Genomic DNA, 19,863 nt, shown 5'->3' with positions numbered 1-19,863 from the left:
GGAACACTGTTAAAAGGAATAAAAAATTTCCTATATGGAAGATTTGAACTCTGTTCATTTTTTTAAAGAGTTATTTATTTGTGCATACAGAACTGTGGTACAGGCCAGAGGTGCAGGGGTGGTGAGAGGATTCACCAGAGACAAAGTGAGGAGCACAACAGGCAGATCGACAAAGTACACTGCTGAGGGGAACAGCTGGCAGTTCAGGAAAGGTCTGGGGCACCATGTGGGTCACCTCTGGGGCAGGGATCAAACTCATGTGGAAGTGGCTTTAGCTTCTTAGTGCTGTGCTTTAACCCACTGTGCCACTAGGGAGGGCCTGAACTATGTTCATTTTACGAAAACTGTATGACTGGAGCAATATTGGTGAATGTTCCAAAGCAAAAGAAATGTCCTTTATTATGATAGCCAGAAACATGGGAATAGGAAAGTACACCCCAGAATATAGTTCTTTCATAAAGGATTATAGCATGCAGTGAATGGGGTGGATAATGAAATATCCAATGAAAGGAAAATGACCATCAGCTCTCTATTGGGTGGTGATGGAATTTCATTCTGCCCTTGATACCACGACTCAGAGGTAATTGCTCCTAATGTGGAACAGGTATTGGAAATGAAAAATACACAAAAAGAGTGTTGGTTTTATCTTCAACAAGAAAATAAAAAGGAGCTTTTATATATTTATATATATAGTGTAGGTTTGACAAAGAAGACATGGAGAAGGATGGAAGAAAGGGAAGAGAAACTGAGATGAAGATGGAACATGAAGGTGATGAAGGAAAACAAAGCAGGCAGACTATCAACTTCTGTATCTAAAGGCATTATGATAACTAAATGTAATTTTAATTTTGGTTTTAAAAGACCAAATGTGGATGGGTAACTGAAGTCAGAATTGTACAATTCAGAATGTCAATGGCATAATGAAAAAACTTTGAAACTCACAAGGCCAATGAGGTAAGCTGCAAAGAATATCTCAGTCATCTCATTAATAAAATGGTTAGGCATCAATGAATCAGATGTTCTCTTCAATAAATACCATAATATAGAAAGTAATTTACTCTTAAAATACTAGATTTTTCTCATGCAAATATTAGCATATTCTTAAAAGAAAACACTAATTGACTTCAACAAATGATCCTTAATTAAAATAAATTAAACCATCAGGAATCATAAAACACAAATGGCTAATCTTATATTTAGTTTCTTATGTTTAGTTTAATTTACTAAATGAACAAAAAGGCATATCTTGCTTCAAGGAATAATTCAAGAAAATATGTATGATTAGTGTAACAGTAACATTCCAGTTCCACAGAAACTTATTCTAGGGTGACTATGAACCCTGATATTTCCCCCAAAGACAAAGAAAAGCATTGTTACTCATAACAGCTAACTTTTCTTTACTCTTTTCCTGCTCACAAAATAACTGTATATATATCATGTGTTAAGCTTACAACATGCCTGCAGAGGAGTTTTTTAATATGTTTCCACAGAGAGAGAACATAATACACAGATTTTGATATGAAAGTCCATGCTCTATCCTGAGTAGTATGCACTTTGAGCAACTAAATTAAACCCTCTGAATCTCATTTTCCTCATTTGTAAAATGGGGCCATTTTTTCTGTCTCACAGAGTTGGCATACAGATTGATTAAATGCATCAATGACTTAGAACAAATGGCCCATAGTGAATGATGACCTCAACTATGATAAGTACAGGCAGGACTGAGGTCCTGTGACCCAGTCTAATGACACAGTCAGAAAACAGAAATGCTGGGATTCAAATGCTAATCTTTAAAATAAGTCAAGTGACTTAGAACAAAACTTAAAACCTAGCTCAATATAGCTAAAGTATATGTTGCTCTTCAAAGCCTAGAACCGATCCAGAAGTAGGTCCAAACAATTAATACACTCAGTGGGAAAGTAACTTAAAAATGAGCCTCTGTAATAAACAGACATAATATCCGATTCATATAGTGAAAGGAGAATTAAATGAGACCACAACTTCATGGGAACCAACCAGAAGGATTTTGTAAAATGCAAATTGATTCTTTGCAATATGTGGTTTTGTTGTTGTTATAGTTGCTGGTACAATGTAAATTTAAAATGTAAAGTTAAAAGGAACTCAGTGAGTCTATTTCCTACTGCAAGAGGTACCACTATTTAGACTAATGAACATCTGCTCTGATGTTACTGGAAAACCATGTGAGAAATCCTGCAAGCGCCTGTGTGTTTTATAAATTCTTTTGTCAGCAAAAAATATAAATTAATGAAATAATTATCTCATGTTAAATGCTGAAATGTACAAAATGCATGTTTTAGAAAATGGGAGAGTCAATCAGTATTATGTATCAGTATTATGTATCAAGCATTGTCTTTTTGTTTCTTTGGTAAATTTTATGGTGTCAATTGAAACAGAACATGGTGTCTCTGAAATATGAACAGCTGGATCCCATAGCTGGCTATGAAATAATGTTAAAGTAAAGAATTTCCTTGTCAAATCATTTAGTAGGCTCTTTGATATTAATAAAAATGTATATTTTAAGTTTTAATAAATTTATGTGTCTTAGCTTCCTAGCACTGCCATGATGAAGGGCCACTACATAGGTGTCTTAAAACAAGAGAAATTTATTCTCCCACAGTCTAAAGACTAAAAATCTGAAATCAAAGTATCAGCAAGACTCTGTTTTCTCTTAAAAGTTTTAGGAAAAAACTCTTCCCTGCTTCTTCTAGCTGCTCATGACACCAGTAACCCTTAGTGTTCCCTGGTTTAAGGCTGTGCCACCCTAATCCTCTGCTCCCATCATCACATGGCCCTTTCCCCTGTGTGTGTGTCTTGTCTTCTCCTTTCATAATAAGGACAAAAGTCAAATTAGATTTAGGATCCACTTGAATCCCATATAATCTCTTATCTACTAATTATATCTATAAAGACCTTGGCTCCAAATAAAGCCAAATTCTAGAGGATATGGAGAGTACACAGTTAGAGATGATGTTATTTAATAGAGTACAGTAGCATTATATTTATTTCATGTAACTTTAATCTTTAAGACATGATTCAGCTATAAAGTTTTTAGATTCCATATTTTGAGAGCACAAAGTAATTATGTCTAGCACAAACTGCACATTGTGTGTTTTCTCAGAATTACAAATTTTCTTATAGATAAAACATGGATTATAAAATTATTGTTATATATAAAAATGCCTCTACTGGGCCCTCCTTGGTGGCGCAGCGGATTAAAGCACAGCACTAAGAAGCTTAAGCCACTTCCGCATGAGTTCGATCCCCACCTGCCCCGGAGGTGACCACTCCTGACCCACCCGCTGCTCCCCTCAGCAGTGTATTTCGTCGATCTGCCTGTTTCGCACCCCACTCTGTCTCTGGTACACCCTCTCACCCTCCACATCTCTGGCCTGTACCCCAGATCTGTATGAATAAATAAATCTTTAAAAAAAATTGCCTCTACTGCCTCATGCCTTTGTTCTTTGCTCAGATAAATCTTTCATTTAGATCGGTTAATGTGACCTCAGGACAGGGCTAACAAAGTGACATAAGGAATCATCTGTGCTATGGAGAGCAGAGTGAGGGATCAGAGTATAAACCAAGAAGGCCAAGGATGAGCAATGAATGAAAGAGTATCGCTTGGGTAAACTATCAGGAATACAATTACTGGATAATATGATGAATATATATTTATCTTTAGCAATCACCAAATTACTTTTCCTGAAGTCACTAAGCAATTTAGCAATCTTACCAACAGTGCAGGAGGATTCCAGTTGCTCTACATTTTGGTCAACACTTATTATTCTCTCTCTTTTTTATTGATTTCCCAAATAACTAGTAATGTGCCAAGCAGTCAGCCAGTTAATAGGCATAAAAAGGTGAATCCCTGAGTTCTGGGCATTTAAGGTCAGAGACAAAGTATGAAAACAAAGGGAGAGAAGGGCAAACATAATTGCAAAAGGCCATTATATCCCATCTTTCACTAAACAGCTTAGGGAAGATGAACATAATCCATTATGAACAAAGAGTTTCATGGAGACTCAACTAAACAAAGTTCAAGATTATATTCAAGTCATAAGCTTGCCAAGTAATTCTACCATATACTTTTGATCCAAAGCAATCATGTAAGACAGTCTCTCATTTTCTTTGAAGGGCATTTGCAATAGTATGGAGTATAAAGTAACTCTGCCTTTAAGTTTCCTCAGGGGAAAAAATGACCATTATTACTTTAAGAGAATTTCCACAAAGATGATTTCAACAATAGATTTTTCCGTTGAATGATATCAATCATTTTTGCTAGACCTTTAGAAATGTCAAGTGCATCCTATAAAATAGAGATGGATGCAATTGGTAGAATCTCCAGTAAGCAGCAATCCTGAAGAGTTCTGTAAAATAAAAGCTGAATAGTTCTATACTTCCTGAAAATTATGATTACAAAGCCATACACATGAACTACACATATGAATTTTTTTTTATTCTAAAAGTCTTTATTGCAAAGTAGAGAATTACCATTTGATTCTTTATATCCATAGAAACTCCATTATGGAGGTATAAACTAATATGCCATCACACTCTATAGATTAAAAAAAAAATCACCTTTTTAGAGAATGGAGGGAAACAAGATTAAGCATTCTAAAAGGGATAATCACTTAAGAGCAACACAATAAAAGCATATTTTATTCATTTATCTATTAAGCACTAATAAAACTTGGAACTGGATATAAAAATAATTCTTCTTTTCTCCAAAGAGTTCATAGTCCGGTGAAGAGATAGGTGGAAATGAAAATAGAGCTCTCTGAGAGCAGGTAACATTTGTTTATTCGCACATACTGTCTACCAGCTACCTTATTTACATAAACTGTACCACCTAATCATCACACCAACATACAAGGTCAGTACCCTATTATTATTCCCACTTCATGGCTAAGAAAACAAACAGAGCTACAACTTGGACGGGGGGCTGGAATCAACTCCGTCTGGATCAATGGTCTGTTTCCCTAACCAATGACATAGACTCCTTCCTACCTCTCACATCACTGCCATAGATGTAAGGATTTTCAGAAACAACCACAAAACAGGCATAGACCCAATGAGAGAGAATGTTGACTTACCAGAGTTAGGAAGGGCTTTCCAAGACTGCACTGTAACAGGAATTTTTCAGGCAGAAATGCAGAAATTCCAGGCTGGAGTTCAACAATATATAAGAGCAGTAAACATTCAGGGAAGTTACAGGGATAACTGTTGTATTCATTTCTTATGGCTGCTGCAAGGAATTACCATAAACTTAGTTGCTTAAAAGAATGGAAATTTGTTCTTTCACCATTCTGGAGCTAAAAAACTTGAAACCAGGACCATTACATACAAATTAAGGTGACATTAGGGCCATGTTCTCGCTAGAGGCTTTATGGGGAGTTTCTTTTCTTGCCTCTTCCAGTATCTGGTCCTTGTCAAAATTCCTTGGCTTATAAAAATATCACTCCACTTTTCAAGACCAGACCTTGAAATGTCGCTCTATCTAATGAAGACAGATGTGATTTCAATCAGGGTCCAGCCAGGTAACCAGCATAACTGTCCCATCTTCAGATCCCTAATTTAGTACAATCTGCAAAGTCCCCCTTCTCCAGACAAGATGACATTTACAGGTTCCAGAGACCTGTATCTTTCAGGATTGATCCTCAGCCCACCACTATAGTAAAGGCGTAGAGGTTGTGGGAGATACGACTGATGAGAGATGCAGGAAGCAGAAAATAGAAGAAATTCAGCAAGAGAGCAGGGACCAACTGATGACAACTAGATTGGTTTCAAAGAAATTTAGATTTTTATCCTATAGGTGATGACTTGAAGAGTTTTGATTTGCAACAACACATTGTGATACATGCAAGATAAAGATCCTCACAGAAGATATTCAAGAGAGTTAATATTCAAAAGAGATTAGTAGGAGGTGGGAGCTACTAAGACTTAAAAATTATTCAGGGAAAAGGGGGAGAAATGGCTAATATATGAATATATGTTGAATGAATCTAGAGAAAAAGCCAGAAGGGGATTTAGGATAAACCCTAAATTTACAGTTTTGACAAATGTGTAGACAATGCAAAAATAACTGAGGATGAGGGATGCTGGAGAAAGGTAAAGAAGCAGGTTGAGCTTGGGCTTCAACCTGACCTGCTCACATATAAGTGCCCTTGTGGCACAATGGGTAAAGCGCCAACACTATGAAGTGATCTGCAACCATTGCAGCACAAGTTCGATCTCTGGCCAGGGAGCTGACCCACATGGCACGGCAGAGCTCTCCTCAGCCACTTGCTGCTCCCCATAGCAGTGTACTTCATTCCTGTTCTGCTCCCCATTCTGGCTGTGGTGAATCCTCTCACCCTCCCCACACCTTTCGCCTGTACCCCAGTTCTTATATGCATAAGGAAATAAATGTTTCAGGAGAAAAAAAGAAGTGCCCTTATGACATCCAAATGAAGATGCTGGTAGATATCTAGAAATGGAATGTTGGTATACAAGGGAAGGATTTAGAAATTTAAATGTTCACATCTAAATTTGGAAAATTTTAGTCTTAGGTATTATTGATCATGAATAGGACAGAAATAGTCAAGTGACTGATAATTCCATGTTATACCAATGCAATTCCTCCACAACATTAATGCTATTATTAATGCTTCCATTGGCCAGTGTTGAGATTTAGCCATCTAGACTGTATCTAATTAGCCAACTCTCTTTAAACACTGCCTGTACTATTTTTAGAAAATTATCATATTAAAGCATAGGGTCCTGGTGCCAGGGACCTCAAAATGCTGAAGAGAAATGCCAATTCTAGAAGGATTCTGAAAGGAAAAATCATTGTCTAAATGAATCCTTCAGTGAATGTAAGGTGGAAAATTATCCTAATCCGGGGGTAATTAAAATTTACCATCTTGTTTTGGCCCAAGTACTACCTGAGGACTCCTACAAATCCAAATCATATAATTATATAATTTTTGTGCTCTTGAGAAGGAAAGAGATTATCTTTTTGAGAGCACAGAGTACACTCAATAAATTTTATTGAGAAGGAAGCACCATGTAGAAACTGGAGAACAAAAAAGCTATGGGAAGACTTGGATCCTGAGGATTTGACAAGCGGGTGCCTGTGTGGTCATCAAATCACTATTCATACATGCATTGTTCTGGGCCAGGGATTCCCACTCTGAGAACAGTGCCTCAGCCCTTAGCCCCAGGGAACACCCATCACTCCAGCCAAGACACATAATTAACTCAGGAGGGATTTCTTTTTTAAAGATTTTATTTATTTATGCATACAGAACTGGGGTACAGGCCAGAGGTACAGGAGTGGTAAGAAGGTTCACCAGAGGCTAAGCGGGAAGCAGAACAGGCAGATGGCCGAAGTACACTGCTGAGGGGAGCAGCAGGCGGGTCAGGAGAGGTCTGCCGCGCCAAGCGGGTCACCTCCCTGGCCAGGAATCAAATTTGCAGTGAAGAGGTTGTGGCGAGATTTGTGGTACTGGGCTTCAACACACTGTGCCACCAAGAAGGCCCTCAGGAGGGATTTCAAAGTTTAACTGGGTCAAAAATAGCTTCTAAGCAGGTTTTCTTAATCTAATCTAAAGGAAAGCTTTAGAAAAATGAAGGGATTCTAAGTCCCTCAAAATTTCCCACCTACATCTCCAACCCTATTTTTATCACTTTTATTTTTCAAGTGCAGCATTCTTTGTCTCAGTGTACATCATTTATGAATTATTCCTTATAAGGTATAAAAATTCTAGCCTACCTTTTCAAATCAATTCTATCTAGAATATTTTCCTTTTTCCCTGCCTTCAAAATTCAAGCTTCCATTTGGGTTTTACTTAATTCATGGAAATTTGGTGGGGCCCTGCCAGCTATTAGTCATAATGCCTGCCTTCATAATTTCTGGCATAATTATATAATTTAGGACTTGGCAAATGGAAAATACGGTCCTTTTATGTTTATGGTTTCTTTTATGTTGCTTTCCTATTTCTCTAGATTACAAGTCATTGTTGAGGTCCTCCCCGGTGGCATAGGGGTAAAAATTTCAGTACTATGAAGCTATCACCAGCCACTTCATCATGAATTCAATCCCCAGCCAGGGAGCTGACCCACATAGCCCAGCAGACCTCTTCTATCTCAGCCACTGCTCCCCTCAGCAGTACATTTCAGTAGATCTGCCTGCTCTGCTCCCCACTCATCAGAGAATCCTCTCACAACCTGCACCTCTGGCCTGTACCTCATTTCTTGTATGCATAAATAAATAAAATAAATCTTTTTTTTAAAAAAGTCATTTTGAACGCAGTCTGCATGTGACATATCATTGTGAATCAGTATGCAGTAGGCCCCTACAGATGAGATTAAAAAGAATACCTAAAAGCCGCAATACCAGAATATATTTCAACCTTTTATTCTAGCCCTTTAAGATGGTCTTTAATTTCTCACTAAATTATTTTTCTGTATAAACTTTTACAATTAAAATGTCCACCTCCTCTTACTAATAGTTTATTTTCATAAGTGTAAGATTCCTTGCTATTATTTTCTTTAATAATTCTACTCCAACTCTCAAATTTTAATAATGCCTGAACAGAACAATAATTTTCCAGAATAAGCTTGTATCATTAGATTAATTTTCACAGTATCTCATATATTAATGCATTTAGGAAGTAGAAAAAGGAACTAAGTGCCTGCTAGTTCTGCTATTTTACAAATACAATGTTCTTTATACAAAAATGCATCCTAATTTTAAAAGTTAATTATAAGATTCAACCACTTTTATATCAGTGATATAGAGGCTTGTAACAATGGGGTAAACATAAATTTTTATTACTTTAGAATTCTTTCCAAGGAAGTCAAGAATACTCAACTTATATCCTGAAGCTTAACTAAAAGTGTATTATAAAATGTAATAGAATCAAAATAAACAGGTATTTATAAAATAATCTAACTCAGGAGTTTTACGGTGTATTTCAAAAATAGTATCACACCAAAAATGGCTCTGGAACCACAGATGTTTAGGAAATTCTGCCTGCTCCTTTCCTTGTTTTGGAGCTGTATATCATACACATGAACTCCAAAAGTGTTAGAAAGTAACCTCTTTAATTTCATATACATGTATAACTATAGAATGCTTAAATCAACAACACCACCTGAGAAATGCTGTCTGATAGAATACACAGAGTCCCTGACTTTGGAATTTTTTATTTGATAATGGTGCAAAAGCAGCATGCATCAGTGGACACAATACTTAGAATTTTGACTTTTGCACTTTCCCAAGTTAGTGGCATACAGCCTTATCTGCTCTCCTTGGTTCTAGGGGGCAGCTGCCATCCACAGCTCCCAGTACCCCACCATGCACTGAGTTGCTAGGGGCTTTCCACATATGGCATTTTCAATTTATGATCGGTTTAACTAATTCCATTGTTAGTTGAGCAAGATAGTGACTTATTTTACAATTTAAAAAGAAGAAGAAGAAAGAAAGTCATAGTGATTGAAAAGCTGTCTGGGTAAGGCACTCTAGACAGTTATGGAACTGACTCAAATCCAAGTCTCTTAGTACCTCTTTGTCTCCAAGCCTCCGTGGATCTTTACAACACATTTGACCATCGGGGCTAAATGACTATTTTTAAAGCACACCTTAATGTGTTTTTAAGCATATCTGGAGTTTATCCAACACCCTGCCTTAACTTGTCTAAGTATTCCCTTGCTGATAACGTTAAAAACATTGAATCCAAAAGCAAGGTCTCTCAAGGTCTCTGTGATAGATGACACAGAACCAGCAGCCTCTGACACACGCTGAGACAGCTCCAGGTTAAAGAAACTCTCACACGGATTGTGTTACAAGGTTTCTACAAAATTATTTTTAATTTCTAGTCGGATTTTTAAAAATAATGATAGAGCTGTGGTGGAGGCCTAAGAGGCAGACTCCTTAATGAGGAAGACATGAGAAAATGAATTCAGAAGGAAGGTTTCTAAGATGGAAGAAGTTATGCACCGCATTTAATGTATGTCCCGGGAATTTATTATTTAAAGCACGATTAGTGAAGTATCAATCTGTGAAATTCTACAAGAAATTCATTTCATAATTCAACTGTTATTCCTATCCGAGCAACTTAATTTTTCACACATGAGAAGCTCTCATTAAGTGCTCTGAATATCTAAACCAATTGTGTTCCAGTGGCATGAGAGTATATTGTATACTTGGTATTCATGATATTCATTTAAGTAAAATGATTAGGACAAATTTACCACTTTGAAAAAAAAAATACCAATGGTATTAAGCTGGAGTTGGGGGAAGAGAGATTCTGAAATCTTAAGATCTAAAAGTAATATAAAGTCATAAAATGCATCTTAAGACAAAAATAATGTAACATCATAAAATGCATGGGGTTCAAAAAACAGAGATAAAAGTGTGTTCCACATAATAATTAATTTGTCTCTGTGAAAGCAAGAGATTCCTGAAATATTTTTATTTGACATAACTTTCAATTTATTTTATTTTATTTTGTAGCACGAAAATGACTTACTACTCCTTCAAGCAAAAAAAAAAAAAAAAACAGGCCCTCCCTGGTGGTGCAGTGGGTTAAAGCACAGCACTGTAAGCTAGCAATAGCTCCTTCAGTGCCAGTTCAATCCCGTGGCCAGGGAGCTGACCCACGTGGTGCAGCAGACCTTTCCTGTCTCACCCGCTGCTCCCCTCAGCAGTGTACTTCGTAGATCTGCCTGTTCTGCTCCCTTTTCTGTCTCTGGTGAATCCTATTACTGCTCCTGTACCCCAGTTCTGTATACATAAATAAATAAATCTTAAAAACAAACAAAATAAACTACAAAATAAAATACAATATATAGCTGGGATCTGACTCTAGAAATTGAGTTCCAGTACCTACTAAGTATAGTTGATCACTTACAATATGTCAAGTGCTATTCAAGTTCTTTGCTTATTTTACCTCATTCAATATGCTGATTTAACTTTACTTCTGGGGTGAAATCAACTCTAAACTTCCTTCTATTTCATTTACAACAGCATATGCTATGTTTGTGGGTATAATAAATCCCCAAAATATTCTTTTTTCCCATATACTGAAGATTTGGTATGATTGATCTAACAGTTAAGACAGTATCCTTGCATTGATTAAGTATTTAAGTGTGAAAAAAAGCTGTCTACTTTCTATTTTCCTGATTTATTAATTAACCAGTTTTGGAAAGTAAAGCAGATAAAAAGAGATGTCTGAGAACCCAGCTCATTGAAGGAGGAAGGCAACAAATACCAAAAAAAGAAGAATGCAAAATGAATGCATAGAAGCCCCTCACAGAATATGTTAACAAGTTTTGTCTAATGATAGGCAGGAGCCTACATTAAACATGGATCCTTTGCTATACTCAAACTGCTAGTGTGGTCTCCCCAAAATAGAAGCAACCCCTTGGTAGCATTCACCTGTTCTTTCCCAAGAAGAGTAGTTATTTCCTCAGGGAGCCTCATCAAGTGAATTCTCTATTTCTGAAGAAGGGAGCCATTCTAGGGACAGGGTTCTCACTTTCCCTAGATTCATAACGAAGTACTCCTACACAAGTGCTCCAACAAAATCTTTTTAATATTGTTTTTTTTCCAATGAAGCATATGTTTATTGGATCCTATGTTTATTGGATCTCTCTACTGTGTAAGTTTATACTGAACATATTCTGAAGTGATCATGTTTATGGTTTTCTGTGATGTTTCATCCATATGTCATTATCATCTTATCCCAAATCAGTAACCATATTTCCAGCCTTCCACAAGTCAAAGAAAATGAAAACATTCCTTTTGATTCCCTGAATTAATTCTTCCTTAGAGGAAAAAAAAAGTGTTGCTTTGGCATAAGGCTTCTCCAATTTACAAGAAAATAAATGTAAAATAAAACTCTCAAGGATTTTCAGTGAAAGATAGAATTCTTATCTAATCCTGCACTCCATCTTGAACATTACTTCTCTTAGTGAGAGACTGTTTCATTTTAAAAAATGATTATAAAAACAGAACCCCAAAGAGAAACCATATATATCTGTGCTTGTATACATGGATATACATACACACTTGCACAGAAAACAATCAAGAAACAACTCTAAATGGGCTCAAACAGTGTAACTGTCAATAATATTTTTTTCTTCTAATTGTTTTTGTCTTTTCCTTTTTCCTCCTTCCTACTGAAAATACTTTCAGTACAAAATCTGAAGATTTATTTCATAGAATGCTAGTTTAGACATGAGGGATCTTTTTTTCCAAAAATACTGAAATGTCTCTAAATCTAGCCCTATAGCAAACTGAACCCTCTAGGCAATTTAGTGTTCTGAGTAGTTTGTCTTTCAAATATATACAAATACAAATACATGCTAAATATAATCAGGTAAGAATGTACTGAGTGTCTTAAAATTCAAACTAAATTACATAAACCCTTGTTTAAATTCTTGTCATGATTGGACTGGATTCTCCAATTCTCCAATGACTGAATTAGAATGAATTCAAAACTCTTTATCCAAGAGTTTTGGCTTTTACAAAGCCAAATAAAATCTGGCCCACAGCCACCTCTTTGACCTCAAGCCTTAACAATTTCCCAAACTCACTACAGAATAGCCTCTCTGGTCTCTGCTATTGTGCTGTACTATCTGCAACATGTGGCCAAATCTCACCTTCCTTGTAAGGTCTTCCCTAGCTATGCTATCTAATTTATCATCTACTTCTTAACCTCATTATTCATTTCCAAAAACCTCTAAATTTTTTAACATGGCACTTAATACTATGAAAAAATTCTTGTTCATTTCTTTATTATCATTTATTTCTCCTACTAAAATACTTTTCTTCACTTTGTACCCTCATACTTAAAACATTTTGAGGGCCCTCCCTAGTGACACAGCAGGTTAAAGCACAGTACTAAGAAGCTAAAGCCACTTAAGCTTAGGTTCAATCCCCGCCCCAGAGGTGACCCGCATGGCACAGCAGGCCTCTCCTGACCTGCCCACTGCTCCCCTCAGCAATGTACTTCCTCTGTTGGCCTGTTCTACTCCCCACTCTGTTTCTGGTGAGTCCTCTCACTGCACCTCTGGCCTGTACCCCAGTTCTGTATGCATAAATAAATAAAGCTTAAAACAAACATTTTGATATATAGTGAGAAAACAATAAACATGATAACGGGATGATTATTGAAGACAGAGATTTTTTTTTTAAATAGTAGTTGTCCATGGCACTAACTCTGGTTTAGGACTCTAAAAACTTACAAAACTGGAGTCCAGTAATAACAATTTCATGGTAATGGTACAAATTTATAGTCACTCACAAATGTCAGTGCTTATAGGAAAGCCAAGAAGAAATAGTTACAGGAGAGGATGAGCATATGACAATTTTGATTACCTAGACAGTATGAAATAAGAGCAAGAATGGGAGTTGAATCCAATGACATTTTCTTTATATTTTTTTGAGGCAGAAAACAAAAGATACTTCGGATATGTCAAGCCCTTTTTGAAACTAATTTAAACCACAAGAATTGTCTGAAGGGATTCTCATTGCATAGTGAAGCATTATGGCATTAAAATAAGTCAGGCTTCCCTTATTTATGAAGATGGATCATTGTCTTTGAAATGTTCTAACCTGAGAAGATCATATTACATTAAAAATGCTAATAAATTAATTTAGGGCCTGAGCTATATATATCTCTCCCAAATAATTTAAGAGTAAATTACAGTCTTTATTATTACAAAATTATCATCCCTAAACTTCAGCATATTTTAGGTAGTGAGCTGTCCACTTGTTGCAATGAAAAATAGTTCATCAAAGGTGTATAACATTCTGTAATTCCTTCTCCACAATCAGGTGACATTGACAAATTGCTCAAGCTTCCACCTTGTATTCCCATCATCACTAAATGTTTGGAAAATCAATATGCCCCTTGCAGCCAAGGATTACAAGTGCAATTCACATTCTTCCCTTGTCTTTCTTTTTTCTTTTCCATCTAATCTATAACTATTATCTATCTGCACAGTGATTCAACTACTGTTTCTGGTCCTTTAGACATCTCTCCCTATAGCTGCGTCTGCTTCAGGACCACCCTCACCCTTCATCTAACAGAAGGTTTTTTGTGTTTTTTTTTAAAGATATTATTTATTTATACATACAGAACTGGGGTACAGACCAGAGGTGCAGGGGTGGTGAGAGGATTCACCAGAGACAGAGTTTGTAGCAGAGCAGGCAGACCAAGGAAGTACACTGCTGAGGGGGGCAGCAGGCAGGTCAGAAGAGGTCTGCCGTGCCATGTGGATCACCTCTGGGACAGGGATCGAACTTGCACTGAAGCGGCAGCTGCCAGCTTTGCAGTGTTGCGTCCTAACCTGTTGTGCCACCATGGAAGGTCCTAACAGAAGGTATTTTTAATCCATTTTAACAGTGACTCTTCTAGTTCAAAGGTCACGGGTTCTGACTGATTCATTAAGGTGAATATAAAACCATCCTAGGAAATTGCAGTGTGGTCAGCAGTAGAATAACAAAAGAAAAAAGGACACAAAAATTAATTCAAAAGGGTACCCTTATGTTTACTGCAGCACTATTTATAATAGGTAAGACTTGGAAACAACCCAAATGCCCAAAAATAGATGACAGAATCAAAAAGATGTGGTACATATACACAAGGGAATACTATGCAGCAAAAAAGAAGATAATCTAGTGTCATTTGCAGCAACATGCCTAGAACTTGAAGGGATTATGCTCAGTGAAATAAGTCAGAATGAAAAGAAAAATATAAGATAGTTTTACTTATAGGAGGAATATATAGGGGAACCAAATAAGAGATCAGGGAGGAAATAATGACAATTTAAAAAATCACAATACAACAAAAATAATCAGACAACTATAAACCAGAGATATTCTGCAGGGGAGGGGGAAAGAGAAGGTACAAAATGAGGGTGGGGAGAGCCAAGGGATTAAGGCGATGGTGCACGAGTAAGCTGGTGGTGGAAATTCTATGGGGACTACACCTGATATAAATATATATAAAGAAATTAAATTTTAAAAACAAAGGAGAGAGAGAAGAAGGGAAACAGTGACCCAGCCTGAGCAGCACTGGGCTCAGATTCTCCCAGAAGGATCACAGTGCATTATCCTACCCAAGCACACAGCCATGCTAGAAATAGAGAAAAGAGAACAAAGCTGGTGATAACTTTCATCTCTTTAAAAGTGTTTCTCCTCTCCAGTATAAAATATTTACCAACCACTAGGCAATAATAGACACCACTTTCTCTTTTGTCTAACAAATTCCCTTAAAATTCCTGTTTATTTTCACCTGTTTTCAGAATGTAAGGAGTCTAATAAGTAGAACCAAATTCCATTTTAGCCACAAAGTAAAGCAATAAGTAGGAAGTCCTCCTGGCAGTTCATTCAAATTAAACATAGTTTTGTTTTTTTGCTACTATAGTAACTGTAAAAACTACAATGGATAACATATCTGCTGGCAGATGTAGAGAACAACATAATAACATTTATTAGTTCACACTCAGTGTTATTTATGTTCTCATATTGTTGACATTTACTTATTAATGGGCCAGTAATTAGTCACACTTAGAAGATTTACATAGGAGAGTAGTGGGTAAAACAAAAAGTGTAACTGAATCCATACTTTAGATATATCATAAAATAAGAACTAATATTTTATGGAATATTGCAAATGAAAAAATCAGGGGCTGACACAGAGAAGTTGAGTATGCTGTGAACAAGTGCAAAGTGAGAGCATTCAATACCATTCTAGTTTATCCTCCTACAAAGATCATAAAAGAAAAATTCAAAAGATCGACAAGTTCAGCCTAAGTACCAACTGCCATAGAAGGTGGACCGCAGAGTGTGCTAGAGAATACAAACATCTGTGCCATACAGATGCTGACCTCAGGCAGTTTGTAACTTAAATGAACAAATGTTACATGACTACATGAATTACTGCATAAAAGAGGCAATCCACAGATGTCAAAATTATTTGAGTAGTAAGGGAAAGGCGATTATTTCCAACAGGGGAAGAGTAAGAAAGATTTCAGGAAGGAATCAGTGTGTTTGAATTGAATCTCAAGTTCTGTAGAATTAACAGTTTTGCCTGTTAATTCTAGTTGTTCACCAATATTTGGAAGCCATAACCATCTCACATTACTCTCATTTAGAGATTAGTTTCTGAAAATCCAGAATGGTCTCTAGCAACACTAATCAGGTCTCTGAGAAATGCGTTCAAGTTGAACATCTAAAATTACCTTCTTTTGAAATTGTGCTTGAGTTTAGAAACTGGCAATGTGGAGTCTTGCTACATGTGGAGAAAGCATTTTGGGGATTCATTCACAGAATTTTCACATCTTCTCTATGGTTCTATCTTTCTATGCAAGATAAAAAATTTTCTCACCTGTAGCTATTTCCAAATAAACCCACAGTGGTGCAGATTTTACTATAAGCATTAAGGTAGTAACTTCTTTATACTATAGGCTTGAGATCTATAAATTTCAGCAAAAATCCAGATTACTGCCCCATTTCCATAGAGTTTTATTAAAACACAGCCATACCCATTCATTTTCATAGGTCCTGTGACTGCTTTCAAGCTAAATGGCAGAACAGAGTAATTGGAATAGAGACCATATGACAGCAAAACCCCACATATCTACTATTTGACCCTTCTAGAGAGAACTTGGACGTAGAAAATTCATTCAGCAAATGTTTATTAAGGGTCTAAGAATGCAAGTGGCTGGTGGGTAGCTAGTGTGGCTTGAAGGGAAGAACTCAAAGAACTTTTGCTGTGGAAAAAAATATACTGACTTGGGACATAATATTATTGGGAAGAATCCTCCTTTTACTACCTTTGCTACTAGTTAATATTTATTAACTAAATGCTAGGTAGTACTGTAATCATTTACTAAAAGCAATTTATTTGTTTGTATCTATAGTGTTACAGTAGCAGCACTATCATTATTTTTATCCTTCTTTTAGAAATGAGAAAATTGAGAGTCAAATTTTTGAGGATCCACAGCTTGTTATCTGCTAACACTGGACTTTAGCGCACTTGTATCCCTGGAGATATTCAAGCAGAGACAGGACTTCTTAAAAGGCATAATAGTTTATACTTCTAAAAGAGACCAGAACAATAATGTCTATCCTTTGAGAGGCTACTCAGTGGCATTACTCTGCGTGTTCTCCAATTTTCCTATCACCTTATAAAGTAGGAAGATGTTTCATCTTTTACCAATGATAAAAAAGAAAAGACAACTATTTAATAGTAAGTTACAAAGCTAAAATTAAAACTTAGGTCTACCTGACTCTCAGCTATACTAAGGTATTTCCATCTCATCATCTAAATGAGGTATGGGTGGAACTCTGGATATAACTCCTGAGTAAATCCCTCTTTTTCTGTGATTTTTATTTTTTACTTTATTTTTAATTGAAGTAACATTGCATTATGACACGTGTGAATATCTGAAATTAAAAAACAAGATATTTGCCCCCAAATATAATGGTGGGACAGGCAGTGTTGTAGTTTCATTCAATCAGAGAGAATTATAAGTGGAGTTGGGGGCGAAGAAGGAATCAATAGTCTGAAGCAATTTAGAAAACCAAATGGGCCAACCCCACTGGGTCTCAAGGTCTGGGACAAGCCCTGTGTAGTGCCTGGCTTCATCTCTGGGGGAGCTTGGTCTGTTTTCTGAGTCTTAATTTCTATTTCATAAAGGTTAGCATGTATTTGCAATTGAATAATTCTTATAAGCCTTTTTCTTTCCTATAAAAAGTCATTCCCTTAAGCAGCTAATAACCTTTTATTTTGTCTTCTCCCTGTTCTTTTCAGCCCAATCTGGCAGTGTCTCTGTTGTGGGGTTCTCAAAAAGCTCTGGGTATGCCATATATATCACAGAGATTCATTCCATTAGACAAGAGGCTCCTCCACAGATCTTTCTCCATAATCCCTTCTCTGGATTATGCTAAAAAGAATAAACTGAGCTACTCATGCCTAATCCCTTCAAAGAGTCCTCTGAATGAATCCTCTTTTTTAATTTTTTTTTCTTTAACATACTGAGGCACTGGGGAGAAGCTACCCAACTATATTTTTGGCTTTCTCTCTATAACACTTTCTTGACAGTGAGACCACAAATTTTATCATTCTCAATCTGGATAAATTCAGAGCATTTCAAATCACCCTTTCTGATTAAATGTGCTTCACTCAATTTCTCTCTTTCCTCTCAGAGATTGTTCTAGGCAGCTACAAGAAACCAAGACCTCACTTCTAATACTTCTTGGAAATCATCTAATCTCAGTGTCTAAATTCATCATATAACTTAGCTTTCCACATAAATTAGCTGTAAAATACAACTTTGCTACTGTGTAACAACTGTCCTCCAGTTTTCTATTATATCTAATTTACCTAAAGACTCCTCTCAATATTAAGGTAATGCAGGAGGTAAAATGATTTACCCAATAAAACTCCAGTTCAGCTGGACTATGGTGATGGCACACAGGTGAATTGTGTTGGGAAGCCCACAGGGATTACAACTGAGATGGAAAAAGGCACAAAATGATGTAAAAATAAACTTATTTAAAAAAGAAAAAACTCTAGTGCAGAGGGGAGGCAGCATTGGGCTACAGATACCTAGTGACTAGCTGAATGGAAATATGTCTAAGATCAAGCAATCAAAAAGTGGCTACAATGACATATAAAAGCAATTACCAATCTCGGGTTCCAGTTTTATTTATTCAGCCAGCTAAGCATATTAAGTATTGGGGCTAACATTAACAAGGTCGTTTTCTAACTAGCTAGAGGAATCTTAGGTAAACTTCATCAGACTCATAGCAATTGTTCCATTCTGTGCCAAAATGTCCCACAGGATGGCTGTCAGGATGTGCTCTTGTTGATTGGCAGGCTGGTTTGGGAAAAAAAATTCTCAAGTAATATGAGTTTCTGGTTTCCATGGAAACAAGGCAATTAACTCAGGTTCTTCATGGAACCCTGAGATAAATATCTTGTAGTATATGTATGTGGAATGCTAGTGTTTTTAAGAAAAAAATACATGTATACCATCAACTTAGTTTTTATTTCTATAAAGTACCTAAATCGATTTATAATGTGTCCAATGCTACCTAGTTCTTTCAAAACAACATCAAGACTGCTTGGATACCTTTAGAATGTTCATTTGGTTACTAAATTTATATTAGGTTGATTGTTTTGTTCAGTACAAGTGACACAGACATGAAATGGAAATTAAGATACAAGGACTTTGGGCAGGAAGAATTGCTCCTGATAGGTGAATAGGGTTCCAAGTCAATAAAGGAAGCATATTTATATTACCATAAACACAGAAGGAGGAAAAGTGTTCATTTTGATAGAACAAACTAAAGACTCAGTAAACAGTGATAAATATCCTATGCTAACCTGTTTACCAACTCATCTGATTCTCTCTTTAAAATATATTACCTACAGTTAGAAAACTGGAAGAAAGAATAGGTATCTTTTTAAATTATATCTAGTGGAATCTTTGCCTAACCTTTTCTGAAAGCTATTTGCCAGATGTATTCAAAGTCTTATAGGTGCTGGGAACAGGGTCTGGGCTCAGCCCCAGCTCAACATGGAATGGGGAGAGAGTGGGGGGATACTGAGGAGACAGAGTTCCAGTTCTAAGGAGGAGCTCCTGGGCAACCGAGACAAAGGGTGTGTCCTGGGGACAGACCACAATGGGCAGGACAGGACAAAAGCAGCCCCACAAAGTGGTTTAGGTCTAGATGGAAACTTTGGTTTCTGGAGAAGAGGAGCAGCGAGACTATGATAGGCAATTGAGATTAAGAATTAAATCCTGTCTCTGGCACAGGACAGTCCTAATCAACATCCCGCT

General features: G+C 36.6%; 1 protein-coding gene across 9 annotated transcripts in view; it reads right to left on the bottom strand.

The window, feature by feature from the left end:
* ANKS1B (ankyrin repeat and sterile alpha motif domain containing 1B) overlaps positions 1-19,863 on the bottom strand; it is a 755,486-nt gene that overhangs the window by 576,503 nt on the left and 159,120 nt on the right. The gene's annotated exons all lie outside the window — the stretch shown is intronic.

This window comes from Condylura cristata, unplaced genomic scaffold, assembly GCF_000260355.1.
Source record: "Condylura cristata isolate star-nosed mole 26May11 unplaced genomic scaffold, ConCri1.0 scaffold00004, whole genome shotgun sequence".
In the NCBI taxonomy this organism is placed as follows: Eukaryota; Metazoa; Chordata; class Mammalia; order Eulipotyphla; family Talpidae; genus Condylura; species Condylura cristata.
This window is presented reverse-complemented; position numbering and strand designations above follow the sequence as displayed.